Source organism: Pongo pygmaeus, chromosome 13 (genome assembly GCF_028885625.2).
Source record: "Pongo pygmaeus isolate AG05252 chromosome 13, NHGRI_mPonPyg2-v2.0_pri, whole genome shotgun sequence".
Taxonomy (NCBI): Eukaryota; Metazoa; Chordata; class Mammalia; order Primates; family Hominidae; genus Pongo; species Pongo pygmaeus.
In genome coordinates this window covers 17,082,476-17,092,434 of record NC_072386.2, presented here as the reverse complement: position 1 = coordinate 17,092,434, position 9,959 = coordinate 17,082,476, and positions in this window count along the sequence as shown.

Below are 9,959 nucleotides of genomic sequence, written 5' to 3'. Positions count from 1 at the left end.
TTGAGGTATGTTCCTTCAGTATCTAGTTTGTTGAGGGTTTTTAACATGAGGGAATGTTGAATTTTATCAAAAGCCTTTTCTGTGTCTGTTGAGATGATCATACGGTTTCTGTTTTTAGTTCTGTTTATGTGATGAATCACATTTATTGATTTGCATATGTTGAACCAGCGTTGTACCCAAGAAATAAAGCCTGCTTGATTGTGGTAGATTAGCTTTTTGATGTGCTGCTGGACTTGATTTGCTAGAATTTTGTTGAGGATTTTTGCATCTGTAGTTCAACATGGCTATTGGCCTGAAGTTTTCTTTTTTTGTTGTGTCTCTGCCAGGTTTCAGTGTCAGAATGATGCTGGCCTAATAAATGAGTTAGAGAGAAGTTCTTCCTTCTCAATTTTTGGGAATAATTTCAGCAGGAATGATACCAGTCTTCTTTGTACATCTGCTTGAATTTGGCTGTGAATTTGTCTGGTCCAGGGATTTTTCTGGTTGGCAGACTTTTCATTACTGATTCAATTTTGGACCTTGTTATTGGTCTTTCAGGGTTCAATTTCATTCCGGCTCAATCTTGGGAGGCTGCATGATTTCAGGAATTTATCCATTTCTTTTAGGTTTTCTAGTTTGTGTGCATACAGGTGTTTGCAATAGTCTCTGAGAGTTGTTTGTATTTCTGTGGAGTCAGTGGTAATGCCCTCTTTGTCATTTCTGACTGTGTTTATTTGAATCTTTTCCCTTTTTTCTTTATTAGTCTAGCTATGGGACTATCAATCTTATTTATTATTTCAAGTAACCAGCTGTTGGTTGCATTGATCTTTTTATGATTTTATTCACATCTGAATTTCATTCATTTCAGACCTGATTTTGCTCATTTCTTTTCTTCTACTAGCTTTGATATTGGTTTGCTCTTATTTTTCTAGTTCCACTAGGTGTGATGTTAGGTTTTAATTTGAGATCTTACTAACTTTTTAATGTGGGCATTCAGCACTATAAACTTTCCTCTTAGCATTACTTTAGCTGGGGCCGGGCACAGTGGCTCAAACCTGTAATCCCAGCACTTTGGGAGGCCGAGGCAGGTGGATCACAAGGTCAGGAGATCGAGACCATCCTGGCTAACACAGTGAATACAAAAATACAAAAAATTAGCCGGGTGCGGTGGCGGGTGCCTGTGGTCCCAGCGATTCGGGAGGCTGAGGCAGGAGAATGGCATGAACCTAGGAGGTGGAGCTTGCAGTGAGCAGAGATGGTGCCACTGCACTCCAGTGAGACTCCGTCTCAAAAAAAAAAAAAAAAATTACTTTAGCTGACTCACAGAGATTCTGGAATATTGTATCTTTGTTTTCGTTAGTTTCAAGGAGTTTCTTGACTTCTGTCTTAGTTTCATTGTTTACCGAAAAGTCATTCAGGAGCAGATTGTTTAATTTTCATGTAATTTTATGGTTTTAAGAGATTGTCTTCATATTGATTTTTACTTTTATTGCACTGTGGTCCAAGAGTGTGGTTGGTATGATTTTGGTTTTTTTAAATTTGTTGAGAATCGTTTTATGGTTAATCATGTGGGCAGTTTTTTAGTATGGGCCACATGTAGATGAAAAAATATATATATTCTGTTGTTGAGTGGAGCATTCTGGAAATGTCTGTTAGGTCCATTTGGTCAAGTGTTGAGTTCAGGTCATGAATATCTTTGTTTTCTGCCTTGATGACCTGTTTAATACCGTCAATGGGGTGTTGAAGTCTCCCACTATTATTGTGTGGTTATCTAAGTTTTTTCGTAGGTCTCTAAGAATTTATTTTATCAATCTGAGTGCTCAGTATTGGGTGCATTTATATTTAGGATTGTTAAGTCTTCTTGTTGAATTGAACTCTTTATCATTATGTAATGCCTTTCTTTGTCTTCTTTTTGGTTGTCATTGGTATAAACTCTGTTTTATCTGAAATTAGAATAGCAACCCTTGCTTGTTTTTGTTTTATATTTGCTTGATAGATTTTTCTTTATTCTTTTACTTTGTGCCTATGGGTGTCATTGCATGTGAGATGGGTCTCTTGAAAACTGCATGTCATTGGTTCTTGCTTTATTCAATTGCCACTCTGTGCCTTTTAAGTATGGCCTTTAGCCCTTTTACATTTAAGGTTAATATTGATATGTGCAGATTTGATCCTGTCATCATGTTGATAGTTGGTTGTTATGCAGACTGGATTATATAGTTGCTTTATGTCGGTGGTCTATGTACTTAAGTGTGTTTTTGTGGTTGCTGGTAATAGTCTTCTGTTCCCATGTTTAGCACTAGCACACCCTTAAGGATCTCTTGTAAGGTAAGTCTGATGGTAGTGAATTCCCTTAGCATTGTTTGTCTGAAAAGGATCTTATTCCTCCTTTGATTATAAAGCTTACTTTGGCTGGATATGAAATTCTTGATTAGAATTTCTTTTCTTTAAGGATGCTGAATATAGGCCCCCTCTCTCTTCTGGCTTGTATAGTTCCTGCTGAAAAGTCTGCTGTTAGCCTGATGGGGTTCCTTTTTAAGTGACCTACCCCTTCTCTCTAGTTGTCTTTATTATTTTTTCTTTCAGGTTGACCTTGGAGAATCTAATAAATATGTGTCTTGGGAATGGGCATCTTGTGTAGTATCTCAAGGGGTTCTTTGCATTTCCTGAATTTGAATATTGAGCTCTTTAGCAAAGTTGGGGAATTTTCATGGACAGTATCATCAAATATGTTTTCCAACTTGCTTGCTCTCTCTTCCTCTCTTTCAGGGATGCCAATGAGCCATAGAATTGGTCTCTTTACATAATCCCATATTTCTCTGAAGTTGTGTTTATGCTTTTTTATTCATTTTTGTCTCTGAGGTTGTGTTTATGCTTTTTTATTCATTTTTGTCTGATTGAGTTGATTGAAAAATCTGGTCTTCAAGTTCTGAGATTCTTTCCTCAGCTTGGTCTATTCTGCTGTTAACACTTCTGATTGTATTATGAAATTCTTGTAGTGAGTTTTTCAGCTCTATCAGATGGGTTTCATTCTCAGAATGGTGATTTTGTCGTTCACTTCTTGCATCATTTAAATAAATTCCTTAGATTCCTTTGATTGTGTTTCAACTTACTCCTGAAACTTGGTAATCTTCGTTCCTATCCCAATGCTGAATTCCATGACTGTCATTTCAGCCTGATTAAGAACCACTGCTGGGTCATTTGGAGGTAAGAAGACATTCTGTTTTTTTGAGCTGTCAGAGTTCCTGTACTGGTTCTTTCTCTTCTGTGTGGGCTGATGTTCCTTTAATGTTTGAAGTTGCTGTCCTTTGGATGGGGATTTTCACTTGTATATTCTTTGATTCCCTTGAGGGTTGACTATGGTATAAAGTGAGTTAAGTGAACTGGTTTCATCTCTGGAAATTTTCAGGGGGCCAAAGCTCAGCTCAGCACTCCTGGGCTGTGTACTCTTACCCTGGAAGGTGGTACTAGGCCTCCAGCTTTGTTCTCTGGCCCCTCCAGGTTAAGCACCTGTTGCATTGGAGGAGCCAAGGTGTTCCCAGTCCACTGGCAACAAGACTCTGATGGAGAGTGTCAGCCAAAACATTTCACCAGGGTAGTGACAGTAGGGTCCATGTTGGCTGGCATTTCTAATGAAAATAAACCTTCTCCATTTTTTGTGCATAGAGATAACATTTTGCTTTATGGTTTAAAAATTGATCACAAGCTCGTTGCCTACATTAACATTTCTCTTGGCCTTGTGACTAAGGTTTATTCACTTTGTTTAGGTATAGTGGTAGCCCAGATGATAAAGTCTTAGCAGACTTCCCTCAGCTCACTCTGCATAGGGTCATTGACAAGAGTGTCATTAGTATAGAACAACACATGGCACTTCTAGGAAAACAACATCATTGCTTATATAATCTTTTGTTGGCTACTTCCCCAGAAAACCTTTAAACTCTGCTATTAACTAAATCTAGCTACCGATTGAGGGAAGCAGTCTACCATGAGCCTTGCGTAGTTCTGAAGGTTCTTGCTGGGTATGTCAAGAATGCAAGTCTCCTTACTTCACACCCATTAGGATAATTAATATCAAATGAACAGAAAATAACAAATGCTGATGAAGAGGTAGAGAAACTAGAGCCTTTATGATTACTGGTGGGAATGCAAAATGATAGAGTTGCTGTGGAACAGAGTATGGTGGTTTCCCAAGGAATTAAACACAGAATTACCATATGACCCAGCAATTCCTCCAAAATTAATTGCAAGCAAGGACTCAAACAGATATTTGCACATCAACATCCATATTAGCATTATTCACAGTAGCCAAAAGTAGAAACAACCCAAATATCCACTGGCAGATAAAGAAATAAAATGTGGCATAGACATAGAATAAACTATAATTCACCCTTGAAAAGAAAGGAAATTCTGCCACATGCTACAATATAGATAAATTTGAAAGACCTTACACTAAGTAAAATGAGGTAGACACAAATGGAGATATATTTTATGATTTCACTGATATGAGGTACTCAGAGTAATCAAATTCATAGAAACAGAAAGTAAAATGGTCATTGCCTGGGGCTGGGGGGAGTAAGGAATTGATAATTAGTGTTAATGGGTACAGAGTTTCAGTTTTGCAAGATGAAAAATATTCTGGAGATGGATAGTGGTGATGGTGGCACAACAATGTGAGTGTGCTTGCCACTGAATTGTACATTTAAAGTCATTAAAATGTAACATTTCATGTTATGTTTATCACAGTAGAAAATTTGAGATATGTAGATGTAGACAAGAATAAATACCTGTGACAAAAGGGAAAAAAAATTAAATGCGAGGCTCTGAATTCTCCTTTTCCATACCATTTCTCTAGGTTGTATTTCTAGCAGCAACCTTGAGAGGTGAAAAAATGTTTCCCTTTGGAACGTTAAGCAGACTTGTCTACTGCTTAATGTAAAAGCAGTACATCCCCCAAGCTCAGTGTTTCTTTGCTGCAATACAAATTTATTATAGCATGTTCACCATTGACTTGGATTCCTCTGCTTTATCCTTGTGAGATTTGGGGGACAAAGTTGACTGATACAACATGACACTCATGCTAGCAATGCCATGAGTAATAAAATGTTTGTCTCTGATCGAGGAGTATTGTGTCTTCCCCCTATTCATGAAACAGTAACAGACTAACTTATTAGCTTATAAATGGGGTAAAATCTCAGACACTACATTTCCTTGTTAATATAGGTGACTGTTATTTGTGTCTACCAACGATTGAAACTTTAATCATGCACTTTTGGGATTAATGTTCCTCTACAGAACCTTAATGTAATATTAATGTGATCCAGGTATATATTTTACAGTATAGGCTATAATTTTTGGATATCTGTTATAGAATCTGCCTTTTTACCAATGCTTAGTTCTTCTCAAATGGTTAAACTGATAGGTCTAGTGTAAGCATACAACCTTGCTATAGCTTTAAGGCTTAGCTACCACAAGTAGAGTAGATATTCCTCTGAGACTTTTTATGAATCTAACAAGCTATGATAACAAAGGAGTTCTCTAATTTCATTGGGTACTTCAATCAAAAACTGAAAATGATTAATGACTTTGAGGGCAACACAATATTCAAAATGAATCTTGGTTATTAAAATTATAGGCTATAATTTAGTTGATATATTAAAAACCACAGAGAACTTTCTAGATGACTACTGTATAAAAGTAGAAGCCCTTATTGGTTTTTCCACCAACTAGTAAAACCAATTGCTCAAGCTGATTTTATTAATCCAAAATACTTATTCCAATTTCAAGAAAATCACAAAGAAAATTTCTTGGAAATAACTTATTTGTACTTAGCATAACCAAGGATCAGTTACCAAAGTGTAAAGTTTTAAAAGTCATTTACCAAAGAAGAAACTTTTCATCTTAATTAAAGCTTTCATTTGAGCTAAAGTTCTACTCCTAGATAAAATGTTAATGTGATCTTGTCCCCAATTTCTCATAAACTCTCATTTTGTAAATGTTACAAGAAGGTACGTGACTCTTGGCTTGAATCCTGCTCTGACAGATTCCATATCATTGAATTTGTATCCTGTCAAGTATTTACAAAATTAATCTATGTGCAGAGTCATGTGCACAATTAATACAAAATGCATTTCCAAGAGGGATATGATTGGACGTATCCCTCCAAAAGAATGAGTTTATTGGAAGAAACACACTTAGCATTAGAACTGTGCTATAAAAAGCCATTTTGATTATTTTTTTAATCACAAAGAATCTGTTTAAGCTCTATGAAAAACACTAGAGAAGACATGGTTCTAAGGATAAAAGTGTTTAGGGTCCTATAATCTGGACATCCAGACCCACGTTAAATCTGACCTAGAGGCCTATTAAAAAGCCTCCAGAAGCAGACAACTTCCAGTAGACATATTCCTTCAAGAGTCTACAGATCAGAAAGATGACATTAAAAGTATATTCAGTCATATGAAGCTTTCACTCAAGATATTTCAGGTAAAACTTCATGATCAGAAAAACATGCCCTCATTTTGATTTTATTTTATCACTTGGATACCCCTCTTTTTCTCACTTTTTTCATTTTGTCTTAGTTCAAGGTATTAGGCTATGAAAATTGAAATCCCAGTCATTTTTCTCGTTTTCTTGACTAATTTCATTCTGATAAACCCTGTGAACTCACTGCAACTTTCAAGAATATTACTAATGTTAAAACATCTAGATGTTATGGCTAAAATGCAGGTCCTCAAAATTAGCTGTAGTTGCTGATATTTTTTAGAGCCTCATGAGAAAGATAATGGCATATGGAATTAATGATAAATTATGACCAATTATTTTCTCATAAAGCTACACAGAAATCATTGGATGTTTTTCTAAACTCTGGGATTTTATTCTGAATACAAAAATTAATTAAATTCAGGTGACATTTGATAAATAATAGTGACTATGTAAAACATACTTGTGTCTCCACAAGATATACTCTTGGAATTATTATTCTTATGAAGAAATCATGATTTTCTATAATCATATTCAAACATACACATTGTTTTGGACACCGTGTTCTGGCCTTTCCATTTACTGAAACAAACCATTCAGTTGCTCATATTTTATTGAATCAATGTGGTAGTTTATAAAGAGGGACTCAAGACATCAGAATTTATCATATATATGTACATGTATACACATACGCTTCATTTTGTGTGTGTGTATGTGTGTGTTTGTGTGTGTAGGTGTGAGTGTGTTTGTGTGGTGTCAGTGTGTGTGTGTGTATGTGTGTGTTTGTGTGTGTGTATGTGTGTATGTGTGTAGATGTGAGTGTGTTTGTGTGTATGTGTATGTTTGTCTGTGTGTAGGTGTTTCGACCTTATTCCAAACTGTTTCCCAACTAACATATGTGATCCATAATTTATCCTTGACTATGGCCTACCCAGTAAACAAAGCACCTCAGGTTTTAGAAACTCAACAGAATAGCAGCAACCTGTTGACTAGGATAGTCCTAAATAATAGATAATTGGCAGTTTAATGTCCTTCCAAGAGAAAATCTTTACCATACCTGAAATATCTGGAACCTGAATAAACATTAGGTAAGTAAAATTGATTTAATCGATCTTAGGAGTTATTTTTCTCGTTAAGCTAAATCCAAGAAAAACTTAGATGCTAAGTGAGCTCCAAATATTTCTTAAAATACTTGGGATTATTCCCAAACTTTTAATCTTTTTTAACCTTCCCATTATCTTGATTCCTTTTTTTTTTTTTTTTTTTTTGAGACGGAGTCTTGCTCTGTTGCCCAGGCTGGAGTGTAGTGGCGCGATCTCGGCTCACTGCAGGCTCCATCTCCTGGGTTCACGCCATTCTCCTGCCTCAGCCTCTAGGGTAGCTGGGACTACAGGCACCCACCACCACGCCCAGCTAATTTTGTGTGTTTTTAGTAGAGACGGGGTTTCACAGTGTTAGCCAGGATGGTCTGGATCTCCTAACCTCGTGATCCACCTGCCTCGGCCTCCCAAAGTGCTGGGATTACAGGTGTGAGCCACTGCACCCAGCCTATCTTGATTCTTTTATCTTGCTTCACAGCCATAACCCTGACCTGACATTCAACTCATAATACAGCGTTGAAGAAAAAATAAAACCTCTATAGGAAAAATCTATTCATCTAGGAGCTGGATTTTAAGCAAAGAAAACAGGGATATAAGATATATTTTAAAGGGATATGATGCAGTCTGATTTAATTGTGCGCAGAGTGGCAATAGAAGGAGAGTGGCAAGTAATGCCTGGACACAGTTTGTCCCAGTGGAACTGTCGAGCCTTTTCAGATAATCTAGAAATAACTGAAAGTTTTCTCTGTTGACTATCCCAGAGACTGATCCCTTAGTGTCCCTCTTGTCAGTCGGTATACTCAGGAGAAAGAAAACTAAACTCACTTTTCAGACTTTTTTTTAAATGCCTCTGCCCTTTTGTTTTATAAATCCAATTTTTACCTCTGTTTGATGATAACAATCTATTGATTGTTCTCCCACATATATTAAAATTGCTTGTTGATAACTAAACTGACATGGAGTTATTTTTGACAACACAAAAATGTAGAGTACAATACAGTTGCATTTAAAATCAGTAAGACAAGTGTAGTCTATTATTATTTAGGGACAAATGTCTGGTTTGTTTGATAAAAGTAATATTAGACTCCTACCTCCCACAATTTACATATATAAATTGCAGGTAAATTTTTATAATTGTACATATATTTGTCAGAAGAAAACAGAAAAATATAATAAAGTTCAAATACAAATTATAAATCTTTATGCCATCTGTCCCGCCAATTAGAAAAAAGTCATAAAATTAAATGAGATGTTGAGTGGAGGACTGCCTCAATACTTTCTGCTTAAGATGTGTGTCTAAGACAAAATGGTAGCTAAAGATAGAGATAAAAAGGGTTACTGTGCACATCATGAAGGACAACTTACAGCATTTAATAATAGATTTAACCTGCAGAAAACACACATCAAAGTTAATATTTATATTCACAAACTTGATGATTGAAGGTATTGTGAATTTCACACTATTTGAATGTAATGGCAGAGTTAAGAGATTATAAACCAGTCTGAAATATTACTTAAATATGACTGTGTGTCATCTGCATGCAAATAGCAGTTATTTTTTACATTCCTCTTTTTTATTTTTCTAAGGCCAGAAATTAAATATTTACACATGTAAGAACTTGCTTTTTTCCCATAACTCTCCAAGGGTATTCTTATCTGGTTTTATTAGAATAATACGGCATCTGGGAGCAAAGATACCACCTAGCACTCAGCACTGGAAGTCAAGATGGAGAATATTTCCAAGGCAACCATGACCTTCCCTTTGGTGCTATGTTACACAGTTTGGAAGGTAATTCAAACAGTACACAACATCAGCATGCTGAACATCAAGAACTTGGCTTCATTGAAGGTGTCAGGCAGGCTCCTGGCCAGGAAAGCCAAGATGAAGCTCCCCAGTGCCAAAAAGGTCAAGAATCCCAGAACACAGTGGAAGGCAAAGAATACCTCATCATTGAGAGCCCTGATGGCACTCTTTGATCCCATGCCAAATTCCAGAGAGTTACTTGGATAAGGAAACAGATGAAAATAACTGTGCTAAATATTCCCGGTCCCCAAAACCACTTTGGCTTTCTCTCTGATGCTGTAGCCTTACAGGCTATAAGCACAGTGATAGTTTTAGCTAATGCAGTTGAAACAGCCACAGTAAAAATGATTCCAAATGTTATCTGTCAGAGGATACAAGTGACTGTGTTTGTACAGCCAGTGAAGAGCAAGGAGCAGAGGAAAACAGAGAGATGTAGCTGAGAGTCTTGACTATGGGTTTGTGTAAGCGCTTCACAAAGACCACGAGAACCATGGCTGTATTAGTCCATTTTCACACTGCTGATAAAGACATATCAGAGACTGGGTAATTTATAAAAGAAAAGAGCCTTAATGGACACACAGTTCCACGTGGCTGGGGAG